Source organism: Papaver somniferum, unplaced genomic scaffold (assembly GCF_003573695.1).
Source record: "Papaver somniferum cultivar HN1 unplaced genomic scaffold, ASM357369v1 unplaced-scaffold_135, whole genome shotgun sequence".
Taxonomy (NCBI): Eukaryota; Viridiplantae; Streptophyta; class Magnoliopsida; order Ranunculales; family Papaveraceae; genus Papaver; species Papaver somniferum.
Genome location: NW_020622713.1, coordinates 3,762,876 through 3,774,350, shown reverse-complemented (window position 1 = coordinate 3,774,350; position 11,475 = coordinate 3,762,876).

The following is an 11,475-nucleotide window of genomic DNA, read 5'->3' as shown; positions in this document are numbered from 1 at the left end:
TGCTCCTAGCCTTGAACTTATTTCTTGTATCACCAAAGACCGATCTTCTTAGTATCGAATTCGACTCAGTTTCCACCTCATTCACCCAATTACCTGCAGCATCAGTTCCATCCAGAACCCTAACCACTGCCTCAACCTCAAGACCATGGCTATACTAGCTCAAGGCAGCAGCGCCTGTATCATCATGCCTGCACAACCAATTTCTGCAGCTTCAAACACCTGTTCGTAGGCCACAAGCATCAACACAATCTCCAGTTCCATTACAACAACACCAGAGCCATAGATAACTCCATCTGCTCATCTACTCGCAATGGAGCTGCAATTCAGTTCCTTGGCAGCAACCATTAGCACCAGCTGAACCTTCAGTTTCATCACCACTTGCATCTCAGCTGCCACTTCATATTCAGAACCTGAAGTACCACCTGCAATTGCTTCAACTCCAGATGCACTATCCACCAGGCCATGTTCCCTGCATACCCAGTCAAACCAATACACCATTCTGACCTTCTTGTCTTCTCAGTTCAATTCCATACAGCAACAGCTCAACTCCTTTCTTCTCAATCTCCATTCGTGGATCATAATCCCAGTAGGTCATTTACAGTATTCTCCCCTTCTCACTTGCAATTCATGTTCAACACCCGCAACATAGCTAATCTGGCTGCACAACTTCGTTATATCACCGGAACCATTAATACACCACTTGCACTGTGGTTCAGCTCAACTCTCGGCATCAGCTGCATTCTAACTCCAGCACAAGCTCAATCCCAACAGCCATCTAAACAGCAAACACCATCTACTCAAACCCATTTCTACTGCCTTGCTCAATTTCTTCTCTGAAACCCTAACAGTTCATCCTTGTCTTTGATTAACATCATCAGTAAACTCTCATCTAACACAATTTCAGACCCTCAACCAAAATCTTCAATTCTTTCCGAGTTTCAGTAACATAACCACATCAAATCCATTTCTCAAGCTTCTCCATCCATCTCAGTATCAAATCCTATCTGAGAGTCGAATTCAGAAACCCTTACAGATCCCCATTTAATTTCGACTCCAATTTCTTGTCTTCAACCACCGATTGCACCTCCTAGCTTCTTCAGGATCAATTCCACCTCAAATCAGCCCCTTACAACCCACAAATTCGAACCCATCTTCTAATTCTTCTCTTAATCCTTCTTTATCACAACAAACCCAATCTTCAAATCAACATCGACCCCCATTTCAGTAGATACCAAGTCTTCGCGATCTTCTCAGCATCTAAATCTCCTTTTCTTCTTCTCGATTTCATCATCAGTTCTTCATCAGTTCATCTTCTTTCTTCGATCTGAAGCAACAGCAGCCGGTCTTCCTACTCCTCTGAGTCTGAGTTCGAACAAATGATTGAGAGAATTCAATTTCTCTTAATTTTAGAGCTTGACTGCCTGTAATAACATGTGATGGTCATTGACACCCACAGTGGACAAGGGCCACCTCTGCTGTCTGATTCTACTTCCAACTGTCAGTCTTAGAAGACTCACAATATAATTTACTGCATAATTCTTGTTCTTAACGACTTGGAGAGCTGTGTGGTTGCTTGCTTCGAGTCCGCAGATATCCAATGTTGCCAATTGATGCCATAAGCTGCCATTTCTTCTTCTTTTACTCCGAATGACTCCAAAGTACCTAAAACTCAAAAGTAAACATAAGATACATAATTTACATGAAAACTCGCAAAGAAAGTATAAATAATAGATAAATATCAAGGTGTTTTAGACACCTATCACTGGGTCTGCAGGGGAAGGCTTTATTAAGCTTAAAGCCATAGTAGGGTTGCTGGAATTGATCCAAATTGGCTGGAAATTCGGGATTGGATAAAACAGATTGACACGGGATTTTTCGGCTAAGTATGGAAGGATTCTGGCGAGATTTTCTACTGGGTTTTGATTGGGAATATCCTGTTAGTCTAAAACAGGAGTCGTTATCGTGCTGGAATACAAAAAAAAGAGGAGTTCACGCAAGTTTGAAAGAACAGGGTATTCACACACGTACATGAGGTATTCTCGGGATTTCCGAGACATTTTTGGAGTTATGCGTGTGTATGGGGAGAGTTTGACTCCTTCTGATCGTGTTCTGTATGAGGTTTGAATATATCGACAACTGACAGAAGCATGCAGATACATAGAAAGAAATAATTCCCTTGTTTTGTAGAGGGAGTTATGGGAGGATTATTTGCAGTTATTACGAGATATTTTGTTGCTGTTGGGTTATAAATAGGCTATTGGAGTCACAGAAATGAGGATGGAGAGTTTGAGACAGAGATAGGAGCGAAAAGAAGAAGTTGCAGACAATCATCATTGCTGCAGCGAAGAAGAAGAGGAAGAACATACAACAGCACATATAACAATTATATCTGTTACAAACACACTGCTTTATAACAATTATAAAGTTCTCTGTAACAGTGTGTTCTGTAACAATTATTCTGAAATTGCAACTGTTCTGTTAGAGTTCTCTATAACAGTGTGTTCTGTAACAATTATATCAGTTACAAACACACTGCTTTATACCTTTTCTTCTTCCAAACACCTTTTTGAGCAATGAAAGCAACCTTTGAGCGTATTTCCAACATGAAGAGCTAGAACCCATCACTGGGACGACGGAGAAAGCTGTTTTTCACCCATGTGGTAATTAAATTAATTCTTTTTATAACTATTTGCATAGAATTTAATTGTTTTATGATTTCTATTAATTATTTGTTATTTTGTCTGATGACGCATGCTTAGTTTTAATTACTTTTGATGCGTCATGCTCACAACTTACAACTAATGTTTTATGAAATCTACTTTGACAAAGAATAGAGTTAATATTACTTTTATTTTGAGCTATAATTGCCTATGATTAATTTCTGAACCACTTGAATATGAAAAACAGTGAAATCCTAAGTCCCAGTAAATTCTTCATCCTATGACATATTTTGTATATATATTTTCTTTTATTTTAGTTTATTAATTCTTAAAATCAATCTCACCAAGTCCGAGTGAACGACAACTCTATTTACTACTATATAAAATTCGATCATTTATCGCTATGAAAAATACCCTAGGAACATTTGTCCGTAATGTTTTGTTATTCAACATGATGTTGAGCATTGTGAGGAGTAAGCAGATCAAAATCGAGTCTTGAGAATGGCAACAAAAGAATGGAATAGGCATTATAAAGAGAATAAGTATCTCATTAAGGGGATGGAGGAAACCTCGGATGACCATGTAAATGTTATGGGTACAAGTTATGGTATTGGGCTTGTTAATGATAGTGAGCCTGATATGTTTGTAGATGCTGAAGAAGATCCTAAAAGGTTTAAGCGATCCAGAAGCGATGAGTCAGATACAACTTTCAGTTATATCGAAAGAAAACTTTATTTCTCCTCACCAAATCCCTAACTCGTGTGAAATCCCCTTTATCAAACTCAGCTTCCAAATCAAGTAATTTCCCAATACAATATGGATGGTAGCGATTGTCACACAAAGGATATCAATGATATCATTTAGATCGTGGTATGAGCATGGATGGTACTAGGAAGAATGAAAGGGGTGGTGGAACGTCTGTTTGCTGCACAATTTTTGGAGTTGCGCAGATTGCTGCAAGTCAAGTTAGTCTTTTTAAAAAATTTAAGTATCCATGCTTTCAAAAGGTTTTAATTTTAACAATCGCATCTTAATTTTTAATTTGGTTTTTGATTGTGTTATTAGGGTTTCCAATCTAGCATGTGTTTGTAATCTTAGGTTTACTTATTTGTACATATGTACTAAAATTAGGTCAATTGAATTAATTCTTAGGCCTAAGACCTTTCTAAATTGTTTTGATTGGCAATCCAAAACTGGAAATTTGTTCACATCGTATTGGCTAAATTTTTATTATTCTGTCGAAAATTACTTTATGAAGGTTTTGGCTTGGAATGTGTAAGGGTATGGGAATAAACATACAAGGTATCACCTTAAGGATTTGATCAGACTATTTTGTTAACCCAACAAGTTTATCTGGTGGATTGTTTTTAATGTGAAAAGAAGGGTTTGAGTTTGATGTGGTTGACATGGATGCCAAGTGTATATCTAATTTAGTTAATTTTGATGCTACGAGTGAATAAACTTTGCTTGTTTGCACGTATGGTGCCTCAGATGATATAAGGATATCTAATCAATGGAGTTTTCTTCATAGTCTGGTATCCATATTTAACTACCCTCTTGTGATCATTGGTGACTTAATTTTTTTTATTAGACAATGCGAAAAACAAGGTGGTAACCCTGTTACTCTCTCAGATCGATAGTGTTAGAAACCAACTAGATATTTTAGTTTCACTGACATCAACTGTATAAGGTTTCCTTTTGCATGGTCTAATAGGAGGTCTGGAAATAAGCTTATATTAGAAAGACTTGATGTGACTCGTACAAATAATAATTGGTTTAATTAATTTCCTAATTTTGTTGTTTATCACTTGGTTATCTTAGGGAAAGATCATGCTCTTATCCTGCTTGTTATCTCCAAGAAGGATAATTTTAGCATGAAACCTTATAGGTTTAATAGATGTTGGTTTTAAAAATAGTAACTGCAAGCCTCTGATTACTGAGAATTGGAACCATCTTGCTTGTAAACTTACCAGGTCTTTGAAAAATGTGAAGCATGTTTTAAGTCATTGGAATGGGATTACTTTTGGTAACATTTAGACTAAGTTTAGTCAAATTCAGGGTCAACTTGATATTGTTTTATAAAATTGTGATAGGGATAATAATACAAAAATTGTCACTGACTTAAAAAATCAGCTCAAGCATCGGTATGAAGTCTAACAATATTTTTATATCCAAAGGAATAAAGAGCAGGAAAAAACACTAAATATTTTCAGGATAAGGTTAAATTCAGGAAGCGAAGAACTCAAATTGAGTATATTCCATATAATATAGGAATCTGGTTGATAAAACTAGTATTGCTAGTAAACTTAAAGATCATTTTTCAAAGGTTAGTAATATTTCTAATACTGATAGTTTCTTGATGAGTTTAACACCATGTATCACTGATGAGGATAATCATATGCTTCTTTATTCTCCTAGTGTTATGGAAGTTAGAAATGTCCTTTTTCAAATGTAGTCATGGATGTCTCCAAGTTCATATGGCTATCCACCCTGGTTTCTACCAGCAAATGTGGAATATTGTGGGTGACAGTGTTGTTCAAATAGTTAAGGCTTATATCCATTATAGACAGTTACTTAAACAGTACCCAAGTCTGAAAACCGTAAGAGTGCTTCTGATTACACGCCTATTAGTCTTATTAATGTTTCTTATAAAATCATCTCTCAATTGCTATCCACTAGATTAAAAAAGTTGACGGATAAATTCATAAGTCCTTTCCAAACAGCTTTCCTTTCATCTAGGTTAATAACTGATAACATAATTATAGCCCATGAAATAGTTGACACAATGAAAAAGTGTAGAGCTGAGAAAGGCCTCATAGCAGTCAAGTTGGTCATGTCTAAGGCCTTTGATAGGATTAAGTGGAACTTCTTGATTCCCACTCTTAAAATATTATGTTTTCATAATGATTGGTGCGATATGATTTATAAATGTGTGTCAACTTTCTCAGATTTTATTCCTTTTAATAGCAGTCCTGGTGAGGTTTTTTATCCTACAAGGGGTCTTAGACAGGGAGATTCTTTGTAACCTTATCTGTTTATAATTTGTATGTAATCTTTTTCTCGCCTGCCCGTGGATGCTGAATATAGTGGGAAAATTCAGGAAGCTAGTTTATAATTTGTATGTAATCTTTTTCTCGCCTGCCCTTGGATGCTGAAAATAGTGGGAGATTTAGGAAGCTAGTTACGAAAAAATGCCCTTCCATTAGTCACTTATTTTTTTCGGATGACCACTTAGTTTTTGTTAGCGCTACTTTGATGGAGCCAAGCACCTAGCTGAAATAATTCACATGTTTAGTAAGTTTTCGGGGGAAGTCCTTTAACTTTGATAAGTCGGGGTTGGCTTTCGGTCCAAAAACCAATCTTAATGTTAGAAACCAGATTGTTTAACCCTTTGTCTATTAATTATTCTCTTTCACCTCTTATTGGTTTGATTATATGTTATTCAGAAGTATTGTTGAATGACTTTGCTTCTCGCTATCCACCATTGAAGATACTTGATTCTTAAACTATGCAGGTTTACAAAGAAGAAACCATAGAAATTCCCAAATTCTATATTCTCTATCCACTTCCAAGTGTAGAAAATATTATGTGTGGGGGAAACTTCTATAAGGCGATAACTTCACTTCTATTTTCTCGTGTTACTATTGTGTAAAACTAGTATTTGAAATAATATGTTACACGGGGGGATTCCAACTTTTCAAGATTGTCGATATATGGGGGAGTCTATCTTGCAAGTCGGGCTGAAGACTTTAAACCAACCATTGCATGGGAGGCAACCATTGTACTTAGTACTTTTTTCTTTCTTTCTTGTACTTAGTTTCTATGATTTCTTGTTTCATATCATATTAGGATTTTTCAAGTTTTTTTACATTAGATTCAATTTACATTGAGGATAATATAAATTTTAAGTGTGGGGCAGTGGTTATGCATATAGAATTTTTGTATTCACTTCTTAGATAGAAAATTTTCAACATTTTTGTAAATTTTTGCAAAAACCTTCAACTTGTATATATTTAAGAGTCACATAGTATACATTTTGCTAAGCTTACATGCAGAGTTCCTACGAAAATTACTGAACTTAGAATTACTAGAGAATAATAATCGGGTTTCTTACTTGTTCGAGAATGATTATTGGATTTAACCATGACGGTGCCAAATTAGGTACGGAAGGAATGAAATATTAGAGAGTTGATCAATCATTAGTAGAGACTACCCATACAACTTAAAGTAAGTTACTAGACCTTCAATTTTTAACCAGTCTAAAATTTGTCCATTTAAAGCGTATGTCATGCGTGTTAACTTTGGGTACAATCATGAGCTACCCAACCTCGCACCCTTTCAACACTTTGTGATATCTTGAGTGCTAATTCTATCAATCATGAGGGTGTCATCAGAATAGTTAATCTCATTCTTGTAGTTTGGTTTGCAATTAACATCATTCTCTCTCAACAACATGTCTGTAGAAAACCATTATCGTCAACAGGCGGGGTATCAGAAATTTGAAGACGTTCAAGGTTTACAAGCAACAATACATGGAAGAGAAATATTCATATTCAAAGTGAAGCAATAATACAAGGAACAAAATTATATATCCAAGTTGAAGACTAAGTAAAAGAGGGAAAATACCAAAAGATGAAAGTTTTTGAAGTTGACAATATCGATACGATACAAGTTGTGAAGAATCAAGTGGCAAAGTCCTTATCCCATGACCATATTAGTTTCATTATTTATTTTTTGTTAATTGTATTTTATTTTTCTTGTATAAAAAAAAATAAAATTGAAAAGAAAAAAAATTATATTATTTTGGTGTGTACATCTTTTGTATTTATTTAGTAATGTTGTGGAAAGAAGAAACCTATGAAGAAGTTTCAAGCAACAAGAAATTGAGGAAAAAAGTTACAATTGTCAAGGGTATATGAAGATCAAGATTTCATCACTAACAGTTGAAGCCGAAGACCTAGACGTTTCTATGGGACGTTGTAAAAGTGGTGTTAATTGTAAATTGAGTAAGAAGGGGAGTTAGCATTCCTATCTCGAATAATGGTTGATTTCCTTCTTAGAGATCATCAGAAAAATGATTTCTAAAAGAGAAAAAAAAAAGTTTTTTCAAAATATAAACTCGGAAGTTTATTTTCTTCCAACCATTCAACGTATGTAGGTGTTCTACCTTCATTCTTTCTTGCATACATGCGAGACCCACAAAAAACGTTTGTTGAGTGTCAACACCATAAAACCCTATTAGTGAGGCTGAAGTCGATACTGAATGCTTATTGGATTACTCTTAATTCTTTTATATGGCATTGGTTAATCTCTCGCTCAACGATTAAGCATGAGAATATGTTATTTTGTACTTCTAACTTTTTATTGTTAGCGTGCAGAAACATTATGTCCTCTTAGCTCTTTGGATGCCTTTGTTTTGGAGTATTTGAAACTTAGATTGGGTTTTGTGTGTACCTCTTGTAAACCCTCACGAGAGTATAGCTCGTCCATAAGGAACACCTAGCCGCTTAAAGTCTTGTTACACATGTTAAGTGTAATTGTATCCTGAACGAAAAGGATTTGTACATTTTAGGATTAGTTTGATCGAGGACTAGGAAATTATAAGTGTAAGGGAATTTGATAGATTCCCTAGATGCCTTAATTACTATTTATTTGATTATTCTTTCTTGGTTATTTTTTTTCGTGCCAATTATGTATCTTACAATTTTTATTTTTTTCTAGTATTTAGGTACCGAAGAGTCATAAAAAGGAAAGGAACAAAAAATCATCCTAGCAGAGCAAAAGGGACAAAAAGGTCATTTCACGAGAAGATATTTGGAGCTCAACTTAGGATAAGGGGAAACCATAATGGATTACTAAATGCAGACACAACTGAAGTTGAAGCTGCCTATAGGCTAAAAATTAAAAGGCGGCTACTCAGGGCAGTCCATATCTCATCAGTGGGTGCCTATATCGTTCTTTTTCGAAGATTTTTTCACCTCCTTCTTGCAATATACACAAAATTTTCCACATGATGTTTTGTATAGCTACATGAAACCCTATTTTTTGTAGTGAATGACCAATACTAAATTTCTTAAAGTTCAAGCCACCTTATCTAGGAAACGAAACACCAAAAAAACTAAACAAAATAAACATAAAGTCGCAAACTGTCACTAAATGTTCCTGTATTGTTTCCTATTCACGATCTTAACCTTTAGCCAAACTTTTCAGCTTTGGAAAATCACTCAGAACTTTTTTCGTCATAACTCGGAACTGAGTGATTCTTGGTTCGTTGGAATCATGTTTTCATTCACTATAATATGGAAACCTTTCCAAGTCCAATGGTTATTCTCACTAAATTCTTAAGCCCAAAACTCCTCGGGTGTATATGTAAAAGTATATTTACAGTCGTAGGAATTGTTCCAAAGAGTGAGAAATTTGTTTCGATAGATAGAGAGGTTAGAAGAAATAAGAGAATCAAGTATTTATTACTAACCTTTGATATAACTCTCGTTAGATTTCTTCAATCTCCGGTATTCAAGGATATATTTGATCCCATTTATAATATAATACTTGAAGCTAATCTAATATGAACTCTGAAGTTGACTTTGATAGACTAAATCAATACTGCGTTTTGGCATCTAAATTTGACAACTGACTTGACATACCAATGCCAGTGGGTTCTACCAAGCAATGCTTTATAAAAATCTTGTATTTTGAAAGTTTCAACAAGAATTCATCTAACAAGATCTAGTTTGATACTCTGATAAAGATAATCAGGTATCTCTATAACTTTTGAAGAGTATAATCTATAGTCTTCTTATAGATTTATCTAAATCTTGGAGTAGATTTATGCCACCTTGATCTTATATCAGAAATAAAATCACCATGCATCATGTTTGAGGCAGGGTAGTGCGAATTTTCACGAAGGACCGTGGAATAACTTGTAGGCCTATAAAGGACGTCAATAATAGGACTCAAGTGCCTAGGTTCTTGCAAGAATCAAGATACATAGAGGCATAATTGTATCAAAGTAGCTTAGAGGGTTTATTTTGTATCAACTACATTCCAGACCGAAGTCATGTAGTAAGCTAGTATTTGTATCTATTTCATATAGGGTACGTTCGAAGTAGACAAGTATAATGAGTGTGTAAACATGTTATTTTTACATCTTAATTTATATTTATTTAGTTATTTATTTTGTACATATTTGATGATTTTATTTAGTTTTGCAGAATTTAGTAAATAAAACTCGATTGGACTAAAACACGGAATTTTACCCACAAAATGAAAGAAAACTCAGTTATCTCAAGATTCTAATGAACGAACATATCCAACCGCAAAGTTGAAGTAAAATTCATGCAGCACGGGTCAGTGGGTCGAGTCATTTCAGTAAACTGCCTTTGTATGAAAGAATAATAGAGAAATAGTAATATGATTGGAAAGTATGCCACCGCCAATTTTCTAAAGAAGAAAAGTTGAAAAATCATAGTATTGTGAACCATGGTAGTCGTTTTTTTATTGAAGAATAAAAGTAAAAACATCTTTTTTAGTTTTAGATTTTACGGGATATTTTGAGATGATGAAAGTTAATATTAAAAAAGTTAAAAAATCTTTGTTAGTTTTGTCGACCCACTGTAGAATAGGTGATTAATCTCAACCAATTGACTCTTGTAAAATGTCCTTCTCAGATTTACTTATGCTCAAAATTCGCATTTCAAAAGGTTTGAGAGAGATTCCACGCTCACCGTTCAACGTGGAGCCTCGTATGACTTAGAGTTATAAAGGAAAGAATTATTCCTTGATATTTCATGCTAGAGATATTCTCTTATTCCAAAACAACACTGAAAAGCACGTTTCTTTTGTTAATGAAGTACATGAACAACACCAGTTAAATCGATTTCAACTCGAAAATAATATTCACCATGGGTTTAATTCCACAATTTGTCGTGTGTAAAAAGGGGAGTGGAACCCATTTCCAAACCCACCCGCTATTAAGAGCAGATCATGTGGGAAAATGAGCAAATTTGCCTATTTCAACACATAACAGGACTACCAAACCAAGAAGTGGATGGACAACGACTCAAATTTGAAAGTTTGACTATCCAGTCTCAACTTAAGCCGAGAGCCTCAGCTTGAAAAGATCGAACTAATCTCACCCGATCGTCCCAAGATGAGACGAGTCCCGACTCAACTTGAGACAACCAGATTTATTTGGGACGTGATAGTTAATTAAAAAGTCAAATTATTAACTTTATATATATATATATATATATATATATATATTCTGATTTTAAAATAAAAATAGGTCATACCTAATGAAAAGAAATATTTGTTTATGTAAAACCAGATCCCACTAATTAAAAAATATATATTTATATAAAAATTGGTCCAATTAGGTTAATTTTCCCATATTCCACTGTTAAAAATTGAGTTTGCATGTCCAAATGATGGAAAAATGAGCTAGTTTAACCCCTTCCAGTGGATTTGTCATAACCCAAGTGTTCGAATCGCTACTCTCCATGTTGAATATGATCCGCGCGACAAAACATGGGACAAACCCAGGTAAGTTGGGGTGTACATGGCTTGGCTTGGTAAGGTTTTCGATCAAACCAGAACTGACACCATTAATCCCGGTTTTTAATTTTCCAAACCAAAAACCATGTTGTTAACAAACAAATTTGGTTTCTAGTTTTATCATTGGGTTTCAGTTTTACCATTCAGTTTTGGTTTTACCTTTATTTTGACAGTTTCATGTAATTTACAGTTAAAATATATAACAATTACAAATTGAAATTAAATACAAATAAAATATAGGCTTTTATAATTTGAACCT